Raw genomic sequence first — 19468 nt, forward strand, 5'->3', positions numbered from 1 at the left:
ACAAGAAATAAAATTAACGAATACACTCAAAACTGAATACAAGAAATAAAATTCCGGTCAGATTTGGTTGTTCCCATCCAGATCTGACCGTTGTCACCGTCGTCGTCATCAACACTGGATTGTATTCAAAAATAGAAAGCCATTTCCGGCCAGATCTGACCGCTACGGGAGGCGGAGTTGTAAGTCATCGTCGTGAGGGAGAAGAGAGAGAGAGACGGCGAACAACAACAACCACCACAGCCAACAACAATAACAGCACCGTCAAAATGAATATAAAGTCTCCTAATTTTCTCCGCCACAACAACAACACTAGCCATCGCCGGAGCTTACTTCTCCGACGAACTACAACAACAACACCACGAATCACAACCAACAGCAACGTGAATTAATCAGTGATTCCCCAAGTGCAAGAAATATCCCTACAATGTTCCGTCTGGCTTTCGCATGAAGCAGTGGTAACGATGAGGGAGCAAAGGATCGGAGCTCGTTCGCCGGAGATTCGACAGCGATATTGAGAGCAGAAAGGAGGGAGAAGGAGGGAGGAGAGAGAAAAATGTGGATACAGGGATTGCTTTTTTATTTTAACCTATTTTGTATATTTTAGTTATGGAGTGTAATTAATATACACCTTTTAATTATGAGGTGTAAATAAATTAAAATATATCTACTAGATGAAAATTAGGTCTAATGTTAGCTACACCATCTACATTTCCCTAACCCTCTGTTTGGATGGTTGTTTCCTGTGGTTCATTAATGTACAGTATGGTATGGTACAGTATGGTGTTGTATTGTATTGTACTGTATTAATGAACATAATGTATGGATAGACTGTATCGTTTGTTGTGGTTTAATAACATTTGTATTGTTTGGTTTGACTGTATGGTACTGTACAATAACTTGTAAGTTTACTATAATACCCTTAACTCTTAATTAGAAATTAGTTTATATATATTAATAAAACTCAGGTAAAAAATAAAATGGGAACTTTAAAAAATAAGTAAGTAATGGGTGGGAGGGTCGGGGTGCGTGGGTGGTAGGGTGGGGGTAGGGTTGGGTGGTGGTGAGGGGTAGTGGATGGGGGTGGTGGAAGGGTGGGTAGTGTGAGGTGGGTGGTTGTGGGATGAGGATGGGGGTAGTGGGTGGTAGGGTGGGGGTGAGTGGTTGTGGAGTGGGCTCCTCCAGGGCGGTGGTTAGAGGTAGTGGGTCTCTCTTTGTGGGGGTGGGTGGCATGGTGGTGAGATAGTTGGGGGTGGGGGGGGTGGTAGTGCGGGGGTGAGTGGCGGGGGTAGGGTGGGGTGGGGGTGATTGGTAGGGGTGAGCATGGGGTGGGGTGGATGGTGGAGGGTGGGGTGGGGGTGAGTAGTAGGGTAGGGTTGGGGTGGGGTGGAAGGTGGAGGGTGGGGTATAATGGAGAAATGAAATACGTAACCACGGAAAAATCACCAAATCCGTGGTTACAAAAATTGAGACTTTTCATGGTTATATAATCATAGGACGAATCACGGATTTACAACACCATACTATATAATTTTAAAAATAATGAAAACAAACATGATTTTATAGAAAACCATACGTTAATGAACCACGGGAAACCACCATCCAAACGGGGGGTAAAATATTCACATTTTCCTCCAATCCTCGCCTCTCCCCTGACCGCTCCTCTTCCTAAAGTTCAAACCTTCAAACTTCCATTGCAGCGAATCTGGTGAGTCTTCGGTGCTCTCTCTCTTTGATTTCTCATCTCCTCATTGTTGTTGCTTGCAAATAGAATAGTGCATGTGTTTAATGGTGAAAAATTGAAGCTTTTGAGTTTGCTACTGACCAAGTTCTTGAAAGGGGTTGCAACACTACCACTAAAAGTAAAGGGTTTAAGCTCAGGCCCAGCGGCAACAACAACATCAATGTCCCATGAATCAAAATCATTGCCCCAAGAAATAATACTGTTAACGCTACCCGTGAAATCCTTATTGAAGATGAGGTGTGTTTCTAAATCTTTACTTTCTCTCATCTCATCTCCCCAATTCGTCAAAATCCATCTGAAACTTTCAACCAGGAAACAAGATTTTGCTCTTCTTTTTAATAGCTCTTATGAAAACAGCCTAACATTTTTCACTTGCTCTCTTTATGCAATTATGTATCAAGAATCTCCCTACATACCTGATGAGCTTCATTTTCCTTTCCAAGAGCCATTTGTTGGCTATAACGTTGTTGGCTGTCCTTGTTCAGGATGAGCCATTTCGCGATTTGTTTTTATGGAAGCCATCGATAAGGAAGATGAAACAATTGCCATTTTCAAGAAGTAAGGCGTATAATAGTTCGTATGTGGCTTATGGTTTTGGCTACAATGAGTGTCAAGATGATTACAAAGTTGCAGAAGTTGTGGGAAGGACACATAGTCACTATGGGTTTCGGAATGAATTTATTGTTTATAGTCTAAGAACTAACTCTTGGGAAATGATTCAAGAGTACCCAAGTGTTGTATTTTGCAAAGATCCTGCTAAATTTGTAAATGGAAGACTTCATTGGTTGACAACTTGTGTTAGTAATAAGAACGACTTATGGTTTGTTTTTTCATTGAACCTCCTAGACAAGACACATGAAAATGTAGCATTGCCCAATCTCGTTGATGGTTAATTCAGATTGGGAATTAGGGACTTTAGGTGGTAATCTATGTGTATTTTGTGACTGTTGTAACGTCCAGATGGATGTGTGGGTAATGAACGTGTATGGACTTGTGGAGTCATGGACCAAGGTGACTTCGGTCCCCTATTTTACAGTTATTAAGCATTCGATTTCGCCAATTTTCATCTCCCAGAATGATGAAATTTTACTGCAACACGGTTCAAGTTTACTGCTATATAATTCAACACGTAACACTTTCCAGCATCCTCAGGTTCAGATCCGTCATGGTTATGGAGTTCTATTTAGTCTGTACATTGAAAGTCTTGTTTCGCCACACTTTGTAGAGGAAGTTTGGAAAGCTATGAATCAATGAGTGAAGGATGGAAATTTGTGATAAGGTCTTCCTTATGTGGCCTTGTGCGTAATGATAAAATAACAAAATCTTTACTCGATGGTTCTGGATTTTGCCAAAAAGACGAAACACGGAAAATTTTGGCTCTTAGGCAGACAACTGGATCATCATAGGGAATAAAGTCCTATGGATGTTAGTATGGCACTTATGGCGGCAGTCGATTCTTTTAAAATTTCATCCTTTACAAAAGTAGGTGCTACCAACAAAATTGGCTTTTCAGAAGCTCCTCCAAAGTTTTATTTATTCCAGCTGTTTCTGACTCTGATGGTTCGAATGTAGTGCAAGCGCAGTGCCCAGCATGTTTATTGTGGAAAAGGAACCGCTAGTTTGAATACATACTACCTTCTGCAGGGCTGCACAAAATTTTGACACAGAAGGTATGTGAAACCGCTGGTTTGAATCTTAAAAAATGATAATTCTACAACAAATAGAGATGCTAAAGCATCAATTTTTAATGGATGCATTTAAATCTATACTTCTTGCTGCTGCAAAATAAACGTCATTACTTATTATATTGAATTTAATTGGTTAATGATGCGTATAATGAATGCAAAGAGCTTACTTACTTTCAGTCTATATCATAAGGACTAGAGGTTTTCATCACCCAAAGCATGTATATATTGGGTAGTGTTCTAGAGAACTTGCTAATGTTTGTTCTTATGTCTATGTTCTCCAGTCTCTAATATCCTGTTGAACTGATGACTTCTTTTTGTGTACCTCCGCTTTTTTTTGTGTGTAATTGTGGGTTTTAACTTGCCTAAGATTAACGTAGAAAAATATAGTGTGTACCTTCTTGGTACCCTTTTAATTAAGGGAAAAGGGTCAAATTTACCCTCCAAGTATGGTTTATAGTTTAAATTTGCCCTTCTTAAAGTTTGGAATCAAATTTGCCCTCCCCGTTAGGATACTTGTTATATTTGCCCTTTTTTTGGATGGAAGTGTGACTTGGACTTAAACATCATATAAAATAATACAAACTTAATCCTTTTATTTTAAAAAAGAGAAAAGAGAGGGAACGAAAAGCTCTACTGCTCTACAGGTGCATTTCTTCAAGGTTGGGTCCACAACATGTGTGTCAATTCCCTCAGACACTTCATACCCAACATCACCATTGAAATGGACCTCACAGTTTTCAGCAATAACCTCATAATCCTTAAGAGTGTAGTTGGTAGCCCATTTGTGTACCTCACTTTCATTGGCTACCCACATGTCCATTACCTACACAATATTGAAGTGTTAGTTTGAAGTGTTAGTTTGAAGTGTCAAGACTAAATAGACAAGCTAAAATGGACAAGTGTTACCTTTAGCCTGATATCTTCAAGCATCCTGATAATTGGCTTGTGTCTTGCCTCCAAAATCCAGCTATTAAATGACAGCAGTAGAGCTTTTCGTTCCCTCTCTTTTCTCTTTTCTAAAATAAAAGGATTGAGTTTGTATTATTTTATATGATGGGTAAACGGGTCATGTGTTAAAATAATTGGGTTTGGGAGTTTACGTGGCTAATTTTTTAGTTCAAGTCACACTTCCATCCAAAAAAGGGCAAATATAATAAGTATTGTAACAGGGCGGGCAAATTTGATCCCAAACTTTGACGGAGGGCAAATTTAAACTATAAACCATACTTGGAGGGTAAATTTGACACTTTCCCTTTAATTAAAAATATACCTTAACGAAAAAAAAAAGTGAAAAATATAGTGTGAAATAGGCAAATTTATCAAAAGAAAATTTACGCTAGACAACATTTAGGTGCTAACAATGTTCTGTTTAATATAAAATATATAGCAGGATCATGAGTGCTTACCGTTAATCGAATAGAATAAAGGTACTATCTTTGTTATTATGACAAATCAATCGCTAATATGATATTGACTGCTCATTTGATAGTACCACATCTTCTTTGAAGTAATAATTATTTGTGAAGTGTCTACTACTAATAAACATTGAAACAAGTGGGGTATCTCTCGGAATTCCCTTATTTCTATATCAGAAAAGAAATAAGTAGAAGTGGAAAGCCCTGCATTGTTTCGCTTCATGTTTTCATCACTATAATTTCCCCTGTTTCTATCACTACACTATCTGCTCCTCTAAATTTAGACGTAGTGAAGTCTTAGTTGAGAGTTTGGGTTTTAAAATAAATAACTCTACTTATACTTGTTTTTTACACACAAAAACGCACACAAATATACGCTATTATGCGAAATGATATATTTGTATGATTGTAACCCTGTTGTCATGCAAATGGCTCAGATATGCCCTTTTCGACTTACAGAAGTGAAATAACTGGCTTTTAAAAAAAAAAATCTGATTTTTGGGTTAAAACAAAAGCAACGTGTAATTTAATAATATCCCTCCCTATCTCTAATTAACTTTGGGGAAAAGGGTAAAAAATGCCCCTCTATTTTGGGAAAAGGGCTAAAAATATCTTCCATTACAAATTTGGATAAAGAATTGTCATTAAATTTTTTAAATATACTCCTATATTAACGGAAATTTCCAAAAATAACCTGATTTCATTTTTAAACCCGCTCCATTTACATCCGACCCAGCTAAATAAAAAACAGATATGGGTTACCTGCTCTTGTGCCTAGTGGCTCCAGATGTAGGATTCGGGAATAAGTTGGTCAAATATGCATTTTTTATGCAATTGGGTTGGGTTTAAAAATGAAATCTTGTTATTTTGAGGGATTTGAGAATTTCCGTTAAGATAGGGGTATATTTGAAAACTTTAATGATGGGGGGTATTTTTGACTCAAATTTATAACGGAAGATATTTTTAGCCCTTTTCCCAAAGAAGAGAGCCATTTTTTGACCTTTTTCCCTTAAGTACCTTCCCCTCTTATGTTCCGTTAGTCAAAAATTTTGAAAAACATTTTTTTTTTACTAAAACAACTTCCCTAAAAATGAGAAAAATAACTTACCTAATGAAAGTAGGAAAAATAAGTCTCACAAGTGACATTCCATATTAATTATCTCTTCCCACCCTCTAACTCACTCCCCACCATTTTAACTCCACACCTAATACTTCCCCCCACCCCCCACCCAACCCAACCACCACTTTTGAACGCACCTCATATTCATTCCCAACCCCTACGACCCACTACCCACTAACCCATCCACCATCCCCCACCCTCACCGACCAACAACCCCACCTCAACCCACCACCCACCCTCTCTACCAAGGGCGGGGTGGTAAGAATTTTTTTTATTTTTTATAAAATTTTGTAAAAGTAAACAAAATATATGAAATAGAAAATTCGGGAAGAGGGGGAGAGGGGGGGGGGGAGGGTGCAGGGCGGGGTGGTTGGCAAGAAAAAATTTCTCATTTTTTATAAAATATTTACAAAAGTAAAATAAAATATATGTAATTGAAATTTTGGAGGGCAGTGACCGGGGGGGGGGGGGATGGTGAAGGGGTGGGTGTGATGGAGAGGAGCGTGGTGGGATGGGAGAGGGATAGTGGTGGGATTTACTCTAAATCGCATAATACAGAGTAGGGGTGTACAAAGTAAACCGACAAACCGCACCAAACCGATAAACCGAGTCAAACCGAGAAAAAAACCCGACTAGTGGTTTGGTTTGACTTGGTTTGGTGTTGGAAAAAAAAAACCCGTGGTTTGGTTTGGTTTAACTAAAAAAGTCAAACCGAACCAAAACCCGCATTACATGTATTCAAATTTTAAAATATTTTATACATAAAAATATTTATTTGTAATGTAATTTATAAATATTTCTTAAATTTTTTCGTAGTTCTTTAACTATTATCATATTATTCAAGCTTGAACTTCGAGTTTTGAATGTCAATAAGTTTTATATCCTATGGATGTTAGTAACTCCCCCCCCCCCAATTTACCACACACACACACGCGCGTTAATTAAGATTATTAGCCCTACTTATTTTAGCATGAGATTTTTAATTATGTGGTGTTAATTAGCAATATTTATTTTGACCGAATTTATTAGCTTTTGTTGAATATTTTAATACAATGTCATCACTCTTCTCACATTTTGTGTTATTTTCTTAAGAAACACCTTAATTATATAGTTGTATCTTACTAGAACTAAAGAAATATTTGAAGTGTTATATGTTTTGTATCAAGACTATTCCGTCCGAGAAAACCGAATAACCCGAGAAAACCCGAGGTTGAAAAATCCGAATTTTATTGGTTTGGTTTGGTGTATAAATTTAAAAACCCGACGCAATTGGTTTGGTTTGGTGTTTAAAAAATCCGAACCAACCCGGGTCCAATCGGGGTTTAAAGCCAACTCACATGGGGGACCTTAACTTAAAAAAAAAAGTATATTTATTTCTTTGAATTTATTTTTCTAGATTTTTGATATGCAAAATTACTAATAATTTTCTTATAATCAATATTTTCTAGTAATTCTTTTTCAATTGACAATAATAGTTAATCCATTCAATATTTCTTGAGACGTTTTTGACCTTAGGTAAGACTTTGTCCAATTAAGTTTTGAAAATGTGTTCCCTCCCTCGAAATAGTGACTGATCAATTAATTTTGAGCCTATGGAGAATGAAGATTGAAAAATAAAAAATCAAAGGCAGCACAAATGAGAAGCATTTTGTTGTGTTTGATAAGTAATGAGTATTGAAGAAAAGTTTAAAAGTGTTGAGGAAAAAAAAAAAAAGAAAGAAGGTGAATTTAAAGTACAATAATTTATGAGATAATAGATGTATAGCTATATTCTTGGCATGCAATCAGGTTATCCCTAAAAGATTGATACTTTCCATCTTTCTCTCACAAAACTTTTCTTATTGTCCGCCAAACAGTCACAATAGCCGTCTTCCCTTTTTTATGCTAACAAACTAGTAGTATTTTTTTTCTTTTCTAAACTACCACTATGTTTTTTATAAAAAAAAATAGTACACAAAACTAGTAGTATTTTGTTTTCTTTTCAAAACTACTACTAATTTTAAAACACACACACACACAGAGAAATATGGGACCCCTGTAATTATGCAGGACTCCCGATAATTATGAGGCCTTAAACAATTGCCTAAATTTCTTAAAGGTCAAGCCGACACTGCATTGTGTCCAGTTGATTTTTGATCTGTCATTAACTTCGAAGGCGCGACTAAGCGTGGTTTTAGCAAAGAAGGGCGTGGTAAACGAATATATATTGATATTATTTTAAAAGCACAACAACAAAATTGAACGATAAAAATATCTTTAAAATATTGATTGACTTATATACCTTTTGAGTCTAATTTTAATATATTTTTATTGGTAATTTTGGTAAATATAAGAAAATATCACATCGTCTACTTAATTGACTTTTGTTCGGTCTATTAGCCATGAATTTAGTTCCAATTCAAATTGAATGTGGTAAGGTTTCTAGTAGAAAAACATGAGTACTCTACGTTTATTATAAATTAAACAAAATCATGCACGACATCTTCAACGAGAACACCGCATAAGTTGTTCTCCCTCCAGGATCAAAGATGAATATATTCCTCTCACCAGCTTTCTTGCCTAACACATAGGTGGTAGCTACATGAACTTCACCACCGAGATATATAGTTGAAGTGCAACATATTTGGTCTCATGTAGCTTTTGAGCACACCCAACCCTAAGATTGGTACTAAAAACAATACAAAACATCTCAAATACCGCATAAAGTGACCAATCCAAAGTACCACCTCCAGGATCAAAAATCAAAATTGTCGTCTCCAATTTTTGTTCGAATCCATCAGTCAAGGAAGTAACAAACCTATGGTTTACTTCTGCACAATAGACCACTGCTAAGTAGCTAGCGTTCACTAGCGTTTTACCAATATCTTTGCAAGGAAAACCATATTGAATAGCATTAGTATTAGCTTCTTCCAACAATGTTATCTCGCTACTCACTTCTATGATGAATATGAGCAAGAAATACCCGGCAAACCGCACCGCTAGTCTCGGTGGACAATGCAATAACCAGCAGCAAAGAAATAGGTAGAAGTTGTATTTCAATCTCATTTAAGGTTGTCGTGCACTTGGTATCATTACAAACACACCTTGCACTATTGTAATATTGTTGGACCATTGCAACTTTGCAAATTGGCATAAGAAGACTAGCTGCACCATTCAATCCATTCTGAATAATTCTTGAAAATTTAAACAAACTTGCCAATTTGCCCACTCTCTTCAACTTTAACACTGCAACATCGCAATTAAGAAATATACTACTCACCACAACACCATAGCTATTCTCCTTTTCGATTACACACATCCTGACATGTCCATCTTGAAATATAATCAGAATCGCTGGCGTTTCAAGCACCATCTCAAACTCATCACAATCAATATAGCTAACATAAAAGGTAGAGAGCCACGTGAAATCAGCATCGTTGAACTGATGAAAAAAGTTCACTATAAGTGTCATATCTGAGATCAAAGACCATCATTGTTTCATTAATTTTCTTTCGAGGACTATAAATCAATAGAGTTGCAACACCATTGTCATCTTTCAAATAACTTGGATGAAGTGCTAATGAAACTAATGTTGCGACAATACAAGTCGATTACCTTAATAGCAATACCAACTACCTTCCGGTCATCTTGACCATCGCTTTTGCCAACTACCTCCTTCGCCTTTACACCAGAAATAAGACATTTTCTCGTTTAAACTTTCAGCGTTATCCTCAATAATCTGCCGTCCAACCAACACCTTCTTAATCCCATCAAAAGATTCTTCGAGTGTATGTTGATCCCCATCTGTCAATGATATCCCAAGTTCCGCTATAGAAGGACTCGGTTCAAGAAAAAGTCTCAGCTTAATAGTATCCCAAGTGGCATGTGAAAAGAGATTTGCAGGTGCAAACACATGGTGATCACGAAATCTGAGCCTCTTCAAACTCTGCCCTATATCAAACAAACTACAGCCATGAATATAGTCTAAGGTAACCTCATATGATGCAGATTCAACAAACACATTACCCCTAACAATCACTTGGTTGTCGCAATTACCAAACCAAGCCAAAGATGTGTCTGAAATCTCATTACAAGCCATCAGAGAACTTTCCAATCCAAGTTCAACATCATCCATGTTAGATTCACTTTTCACTACTAATACCACTTTAGGTTGCATCTGCATTTCTATAGAAATTTTCATTACTCCTTGTAACTTTTCACCTCGAGCAATGTAGTTCAATGATGAAACATGATTTGGATCTCTCTGAAGAAATATGGAATCTCTAGTATCTACTACGATAATGTTGATATTAAAGACTGTGTCATGTGACAAATGAGCAAGAGCATTTTCATATAGTGCAAGTGAATAAAACTCAGGATTAACTATATCCTTTCTCACAATCTTTTGAAGTTGACAACCAAAAATGATCACATCATGCTTCATGAAACATCTTGCGAAGGTGTTGTGCATACAGTCTGATAAACTCACGTTAGAAGGGACATGAACCAACTGTTGTCTTATTTGCTCAGTGTCAAGAAAATTTCTATTATACAAGCCAAAGTCACATTGTAGCCACCAGATGTTATCATTAATTATACGCATCACTTCTTTCTTTCTCGGTTGTTTAAAAGTTACTCTCAGAGTATGCTTGTTTTGAGTCTGAAGCTTATTTTTAGTGGCAGTCAGCACTAACAACTCCTGTATCTAAGATAAATGAAGAGCGACTAGTTATAAATGAATGGTTTAAGTGACTGGATTTCATTTCCTGGGGAGCTCTTATCAAACACCTTGGCCACATAGCTTGAGTCTCCCACTTCAGTGTCGGATTCCACCTCTGTCGTAATGACTTTTGTGAGGCCAGTTTCTCTGGATTGAACCCCTATTAGAATAGGTAGATGAGGTTCTTCCGACTCATCCACACGTGCATAACTAATTTCATGATTAACCTTGATATGTTGGTAAGATACCTCCAACTCGTCCACACCATCTTCAAGCTCCATAGGCTCATCTCCTTCACGTTCATCCCATTGCATATCCATCACATTAATTCCATATGACCGAAGAATTTGATCGAGCACTTGATATCCATTATCTTCTAAGTTCTCCTCTTCGGGTTTTCCAAATTCTTAAAAAAAAAATCTCATTAGTGATAATTTTTTTAGTCTCATTGGACACTCGACACTCTTGGCCGCTATTCATTAAGTCACCTCCATTGTTTGGGAACTCTTGAAAAATATCTACTGTTCTTTGAGAACATTTATCAAACAGGTGGTCCTTATAATGAGTAGCTTGTTCATTTACTTCATTCTCAATAACATCAGTTATCGGGACTAGAGGCAAGGTGACACTTTCTTTGGTATCACCTACGGCCAGATTCTCAACAAAAGGGTGACTAATTTGTTTGTGAGGGACCTCTAATGTTTCTTTAGAAATAGTACAAGAAGAAACAGAATTTGCACTTACCCCCGAATTGTACGTATCCACCGATACCACCGACCGAGTGACATTAAACTTCCACCCTGGATAAAGATTATCCCAATATTGACAGCTACTGACAATTTCGTCACCTGTAATCGAGTTTATGGTTGTCGAATACAGATTCTCTCATTGCGGAATGATATCGATAAGCTAGCCACCAACAATTGTGTTTGTGGTAAATTTATAATTGTGACTCGGTATGTACGAGCTGAGTTCTCCATGTGCATATGCATCAACTGGGTTAATTGAAGCATTATTTGCTCGGCCGGCATGGAACCCACTTCCTTCCACATCCGTTGCACGTGTGGTTAATGAAGCCTCTATGTGCATACGGATCCGATGTAATCCGCCGCACCCTACTGCTTGTTTGAACGTCATATGGAAGTGGTAAACCATGGATATAGACCTCGGGAATGGATGCAGCATCTAAGCTTCGCGGTGAATGACAATAAAAGTGGTGGAGCATTGCTGCGGAATTGGGGCCGAGAAACGTTGGCTCTGATACCAATTGTTGCGATTCCCAAATGGGAAAAGCCATGAAAATTAACTAAGGAAAATCAAGGAAAAGAAACAGAGAAAAACAAAGTATAAAATTGATTTCTCATTCAACATGGTTGTTACAAAGCCTTGGTACAGAATATAAAGGAAAGCTAAGGACTACAATAGAAATGTTATTACCTCAGGGACTAATATGTAAATAAAAAAGGTTCCCAATTACCCCATTCACAACAGCCTTTATGACAATTACTTGATTTTTTGCATGGCAAAAATGATTATATCTTACTTTTGTGATCAATTTTTTTTAAAAAATAAATAGCAAAATATTCTTAAAGCTGATTAATATTCTTATAATGTAATTTTGTTTAGTGATGATTTTTAACACTTTTATATTTTTAAATGTCAATAAATAAATATACAGTCACTTAATCTCTAATATAGGATTATGTTAATTAGTCGTAACATGGGAAAAAAGAAGAAAATAAATACCGAGAACATCAATTTTAAAGAAGTATTAAGTAGATATAATCCTATGTACATAAGGAAGGGAAAAAAACTTACATCTTTAATTGATTTGATAATTTTATTAACCTAGTTATCATTTTTCAAATAGAATTCCATACAAGGACAAAATTTCGAATCAATCATTTTTCACGAGCCGTACGCGAAAGCTTTATATACGTTTCCGGGGGGGGGGGGGGGGTGTTGTTTATCTACATCTATCCCAATGAGCAGTCTATCGAATCGTTGCAATTGATGTTTGATCCCGAAGAGAAGGAAAATATATGTTAGGATCGAAATAACAGGGCGTCATACGGAAGCTAACAATTAAAAACTTTGAACGATGATAAATCAGACAACAAAGAAAATATACTATAAAAGACATAATGTTATAATATAATTTGGTCAAGTGACCTACATATTGAAAAACTAATACAAAAAGAAACCCTAAAACTATGAGAGAATAATCTCCTCCTAAATTTAATTCTATCAATGACTACATTGTGGATATGTTTCTGTGTTCTAGTTGTGGGAAGGGTGTTTCAATTTATAGATGTACAAAACTTTTCCTCCAAGACAAGGAATAGCCAAATACGGAAGATAATTATATTTTCCTTTCAGGAAATGTAAAGAAATTATGGAAATACTTTGACTTTCCTTCTAACGAAAAGTAAAACTCAAATATGGTAAGAAAATCAGGGTAAAAACCCTAACAAATCTCCCCTTTTTGGCAAGATTTTTGGACAAGATTTGATTCACCTTTTTCATATGCATTGATAATGTCCAAATCCACTCCTCAAAGAGAACGTGTACACGGTCGTCGCAATATAATTTACCCAACTATGAGTCGGGATCGGTCCCACAGGGAACAAACAATATGCTAGGCGATTTAAACAAGTAAGGAATTATCACCAACTAAGCTAAGTCAAACACTTTTTCAATATTTGGTTTTTGAGAAAATTATACCTAATGCAAAAATATAAATTAATCTAGAAAGCAAGTAAAATGATCAATGGCCACAAGCATGGATACAAGAAACTCTCAAGTAACGATCAAGTATATTTTATGATTTTACAACTAAGAGCGGGCTTATGTTAATAGATAATGGTTTCTAACATCTCATTGAAAGTCTTCTAACCAAATCAATGAATTTCACTCTAAGCTTTTCCAAGCCTTAGAGTGTGATATCAAGCACAACCAATTGAATCTCAAGTAACTTTCCTATTCCTAACTCAAGTTATTAGATGAAGGTTATGCCCCAAATTCTTGTTAATTAATTTTTCCCAACTAGATTTCCTCTTCCGAGCTCAATCAAAGTAATGGGAGAGTCTTATGGTTAGCTACTCCCTTAAGAATCATTCAAAACGAGATTAATTAAAGAAACAATGACCCACTTCATTAGATATAAACATCATTCAATATATAAGCATAACAAGAGTTTGATCCAAAACTTTAACAATGTATATTTTCATAAACAAGTTTCAAGTAATGGAATAAAATACAACACACTTAAATATGCAATACAAAGCAAGGAATTGAAGAAAGAGTTGAGAAATTTATCATTAAAGAGCTCCAATCTTCTCCTCCAAAGGTGTGGTGTAAAACCCTAGCTCTAAAGCTTGTGTTGAATGGCCAAAGATAATGATATTGTCTTCCAAATGTTCCTTTTATAGTTGCAAAAGTTTCCAACCCAAAATATGTCCAAAGCAGCCACTGATTTTCCGAATTTGTGAAACTGGCCCATTTTTGCAAAACTGTCCACTGTCTAGTTTTTGCCATTTCTTCAATTTGGCCTCTTTTCGACTTGTTTTTCACTTGGTTTCTTCCAAAGCTCTTCTCAATCATATGAACTAACTTATCATAAAACTCTAGGAGAGTATTTATAGGAAGGAGACAAAAAGTGCAAAAGTGACTTTTAATGACGCTATGCGGACCAAGTATGCGGCCGCAAAATGAGTTTGCGAAGCCGCATAGTCTTCGCATCCTTGCGCATTTAGCTCCACTCACCGGTCATTCTGAGACTGAGTATGCAACCGTATACCAGAGTTTGCGGTGCTGCATACTGAACCCATATTCAGCTCTTTTCCGTCTTTTTACGCCATTTTGTCCTTTTTGTGCCCTGGACTCAATGCATCTGAAATAATAGCAACACACACCAAGAATAGCCTTATATTATAGATTAAGAACACAAAAACCAAAGAAAAGAGACTAAAATAAGTGGTAAAATCACCACTTATCAATACCCCCAACTTAAAGTCTTTGCTTGTCCTCAAGCAAATCAAAACCAAAAACTTAATGAGGACCTATCAATTCAAGCTCAAGTAGTATCACTATCATTTCAAATCACATTCATCAATTAAGCACAAAACTCATGACTTTGGATGGTACAAATAATTAGGCTACAAGCATGTGAATCTTTAAGCAAATAACTCCCTCATTTTCAAATACAAATTCAAGAATGCAATGGAGTTTCAAAACAATCAAATAACAACAACCAAGCCTCAAGAAGTGACTCAAAACCACTAGATTACTAGATATGCTCATTTGACTCAACTTGAAATTTTTCAACATCACCAATCTATCTTAATCCATATGCCCTCACAAGAAAGAAAGTCCCAAAATCACTATACATAACAACAACAACACAAGGGACATATACACAAAGTCACTCACACTCAACAAAGAAATTCTAGTGCTAACACATATCACACCATAAGCTTGCCCTTATTTTCAATCATCACTAACTCAAGAACATTCGGTTGGAGATCACATGGGGACTTTTTAAGCTTGTAATGTAGGCTTGGGGAAGGGTAGGATAAGTTTTTGGGATACAAGTGACTATGCCCTCCTTGAACACTACATAATACTTTTTGTCCACTTTCCTTTTCATTTCAATACATCACTCCTTCCTTTCCATACTAGTTTCCCCAATTATTCCAACTTCTTTTTGTGTAACCATTTTCTTGGTTTCTAATGTTTTTGTTCTTTTCCAATTCTCTCTTTGATAGGTTTTTTTTTTTTTGACAAAAAGTTTGCAACCTTTTTGTATTTTTTCATATTTCTTTTGACTTTTCCACAACACCAATTTTTGTCAACACTACACCCCTAACTTAGTGCATTTAGCCTTTTCATTTCAATACATCACTCCTTCCTTTTTTTTTTTAAACCAAAATACTAGTTTCTCAAAACATCTTATATATATATATATACACGACATAGGACAAGGCGAGCCAAAAAGGACTTCTACAACAAAATAATTGTGTAACCATTTTCTTGATTTGTCCGACCTTCCTTTCCATACTAGTTTCCCAATTATTCCAACTTCTTTTTGTAACCATTTTCTTGATTTCATAAATCGTACCACCGTAAACAAATTTAAGATATCTTAATATCTTAAAATAGTCTTCTTCTTCCGGCCTAACCATAATAACCATAATAGTATTAACAATGGTAATAACAATGATAATAATCCTTCTTCTTCTTCCCTTCTTCTTCTTCTTCTTCCAACATACGTCTCCCGGCTTCTCCTTCTTCTTCTTCTTATTAATCTTCTGATAATAATGATAATAATCACGTTAGGGAATGTCTCCTCCTTCCTTTTTATATAATAAAATATCGCACTCCCTTCGGAGTGGTTTTGAAAAGTCTTGAATGATAAAATATCGCTTAGTAGTTAGGACAATAGCCAAAAAATTTTCTTCAATTGGGGTACAGAAATAAGTCAAATAAAACGATAGGAGGGGATCCGGAAATAGTGGGCCCGCCTCGGCCAACGGAGGTGGCGTACGCAAATTACATATGCTAAGCTTAATGGAGTCATTTATGAAAGTTTCAAGGCAATTCGATCACATTTATGCAAGTTATAAACGTTTGAGCATTTTCCAACAAGATATAAAGATTCTAATTCAATCGCTGAATAGTACTCAAACTCCGGATTTCCTCCTTCAAACCTAGTACACCTCATGCCAAGAGAAGGAAAGGAATAGCCTTACATCCTCCTTTATGCTCACTTAAATTCAAATCTCGTTTCGTCCTCCTGGTCAAAGTTACCAAATATAAATCATATGTCCTTAAGAGCTTATTTTTTAGCCCGAATTTGTCTACAAAAATTTGGGCAGCTCTCTCTATAAATCTAACATCCTTAAACTCTTAAATGACAACTCAGCCCAACAACAACATCCATCAACAACTAAGCGCTACAAAACACATATTAACATAAATAGTCTTTCTTTCAACATAATACATCAACTTCCGTTCTAACTTCACATTTTTCATCCAATATCGACGTTTTCATATTTATCTACTAATTCGAGACCATTCAAATACATTTCAAACACATTCCTCACTATTCCTCAAAATGCACAAGTTTTTCATCAAACCATAATCCATCCCAACTTCCTACAATTGCTTCTTCATCTTCTTTCATTCACAACAACATTAATTCACACCTTAGACTTACTTCCACAATTATATAAAAATCTTCTTAATTTCTTCCATTTCAACGCCAACTTCCTTCTTCTTCTTAACAAGTTAAGTAAAATCAAATTCACTTCTTCTCCACATCACTTCTCCATCTTCTCCATCAATCTCACAACACAATTTCCTTCTCATCAATTCTAATCATTATAACATGCACACACCTTCCATAACATGAAAGAATAGAGTTCATACCTTATTCTTCAAATTCCTACTTTCCGCAAACGGAGTTTTCTTGCTTAACTAATTGTACCACGTCGAAGTACGTTTTTTTAAGAATTCAAGAAGAAAGGAATTCTTACATCAAAGTTTGCAACCTTTTTCCCTTTTTTCTTTCAAATTTTCTTTTTTTCTCTCAATTTTTGTTCTTGAAGTTTCTTGACTTTTCCACAAATTTTAACAACTTGGGCTTGGGCCTTTTTATCTTTTTTTCTTTTCCACCACTTTTCATTGGTTAAATAAACACTAACACCCCTTAGCCTTCCTCGATATTTTCTTACTTCTCATGAACAACTTATATGCTAAATAAAACCAAAATATGACCTTACACAATTCACGATTATTTCCAAATTTTCAAATACGCAAAAATGCCGGATATAACATAATGTTCAAGGAGGGAAAGGTTTAAAAGAGAGAATTTCATCAAGAAGGGCAAAGGCTTGTAATGTGGCAATCAAAGAAAAGGTCATAGGCTCAAATGGGGTTACTAGTGATATTATTTATGCAATGGTAGGCTAGAAAGGCTAAAGAGGTTTTTTCAAAAATCACAAAGATAGCTCAAGGTCATCTCTCCAACCAACATAATCAAAATTAGCATTGAAAGACTAACCGGGAAAGTTCTAGATGATAAAAAGTTAGCACAAGAATTATTCAACAAACACTCACCACACATGGCATATGAACTAGTCAAGATGGATCAATTTCACTTCCTAAGCAAGAACAATTAGAGAAATATCTCATAATCTAAAGTAAACCTATCTAGTAGGTAAAGAGTCACAAAATGAGCCAAAAAGTTGTCACAAAGATCATTCTTTCCATGCATCTTGCTTTTCTTTTCACTTAAATTTCACTTGGAGGGGTATGCTCAATTAAATGCTTCATATGCAAGAGACTAACTCTCTTATTACCAAACAAGCCAAGAGTTTCCACAATTTTTCCTCAAAGGATCACCTACACCTAAACTACAAGACTAATTAAAGAAGCTAAGAAAGAAAATAAAATAATAAAAGTGATTAATCTGCAACATACCAACAGAACGAAATTTTGAAAACTTTGGCCATGTTCCATTTGCAACAACATCTATCCACAGCCACACCAACGATCATAAAGCAAGATTGACAAGGACACATGATCATCATAGATGGTAAAACAAGCCTGACAAGGGCACGCAATATCCATACATAACATAGAAGCCCGACAAGGGCACATGTCCAGTATAAATAAACTATAATGTGCCACTACATGCCACCCCCAACTAAAAACATTGCAGTGTCCTCACTGCACAATAGCAAAACGAAACATAAAATAGTTTGAGGGACTCCCTGAAGTCTGCTGATGTTGTGATGGGCTGTTCGAGAATCTCGTCCTGCTCAAAACAACTGCAAAAATTCTGAAATTTTGCAGATTAGTCAAAACCCATAAACTAAACTATTCTAAAAAATAAAATTTTGAAAATAACTTAAAATTTTGAAAATGATGGGTTGCCTCCCACCAAGCGCTTAAGTTAACGTCGCGGCACGACGGTTGTCAACTTTACCACTTTTCCTTCTATTTGGAAGATATGAATTGGGCACCCAACTTGGACTCAAGTTTGTGACCACGAGCGGCGGGTGGTGATAAGTAGATGAACAAGCCAAACGTCAATTTCCTCATTTTATACTTCTTGGATTTCAAATGAGGGATGTCATTTTGCCTTCTTGATCTTCCAAATTGCAAGATATAAGCACTTGTCTTTCTTCTTCACCATCCAACAAGGATGCATGTGGCTCAATTTCCATATCACCATACAAATCCAATGTTAAAAAATGCTTGGAGTGAGACTTCAACCTCCCAATTAGCAAATTTTTTCGGATTTTGACATTTTCATTTTCCCTCGAACTAGAGTCAATTTCAACCATATTTCCCATGGCAACGGTTGACTCTAATTCCTTTTCTTTTTCTTTGGCATCTCCAACTAGCATAAAGTCGATTGGAGGACGTTCAATTCTTTATTCCTTCTTTTCAAAGTTGGCTTCCAACATGGGCATTATCTTCTCATATTGAGCATTTGAGAATTCTTCTTGATTTTGTTCAAATGCCCATGGATGATTTTTGTCTTCAATCTTCAAGCTATTTTGGATACTAGTTTCCAAGTACTCCTCCAAGGCTTTTTTATTTTCATTTCCTTCATCAAGTAGGCACTCCATCATGAGCTTGAACTCTCCATTTTGATCATTCTCAACTTCTTCCACTTCCACTCCCCTATCATTGTCACAACAAAAAGTAGAATCGTCTTAGTGGGGGTTCGGGGAAGGAACGGACAAATAATCACAATTAGCCCAATGGCCATTTTGACCACCACATCTATCACAC

General features: G+C 36.1%; 1 pseudogene; it reads left to right on the forward strand.

Moving 5' to 3' along the window:
* Nucleotides 1–1901: 1901 nt before the first annotated feature.
* On the forward strand, nt 1902–2995 carry LOC132035036 (F-box/kelch-repeat protein At3g23880-like; annotated as a pseudogene).
* The last annotated feature ends 16473 nt before the right edge of the window (nt 2996–19468 follow it).

The sequence above is a fragment of the Lycium ferocissimum genome, chromosome 10 (assembly GCF_029784015.1).
Source record: "Lycium ferocissimum isolate CSIRO_LF1 chromosome 10, AGI_CSIRO_Lferr_CH_V1, whole genome shotgun sequence".
NCBI lineage: Eukaryota > Viridiplantae > Streptophyta > Magnoliopsida > Solanales > Solanaceae > Lycium > Lycium ferocissimum.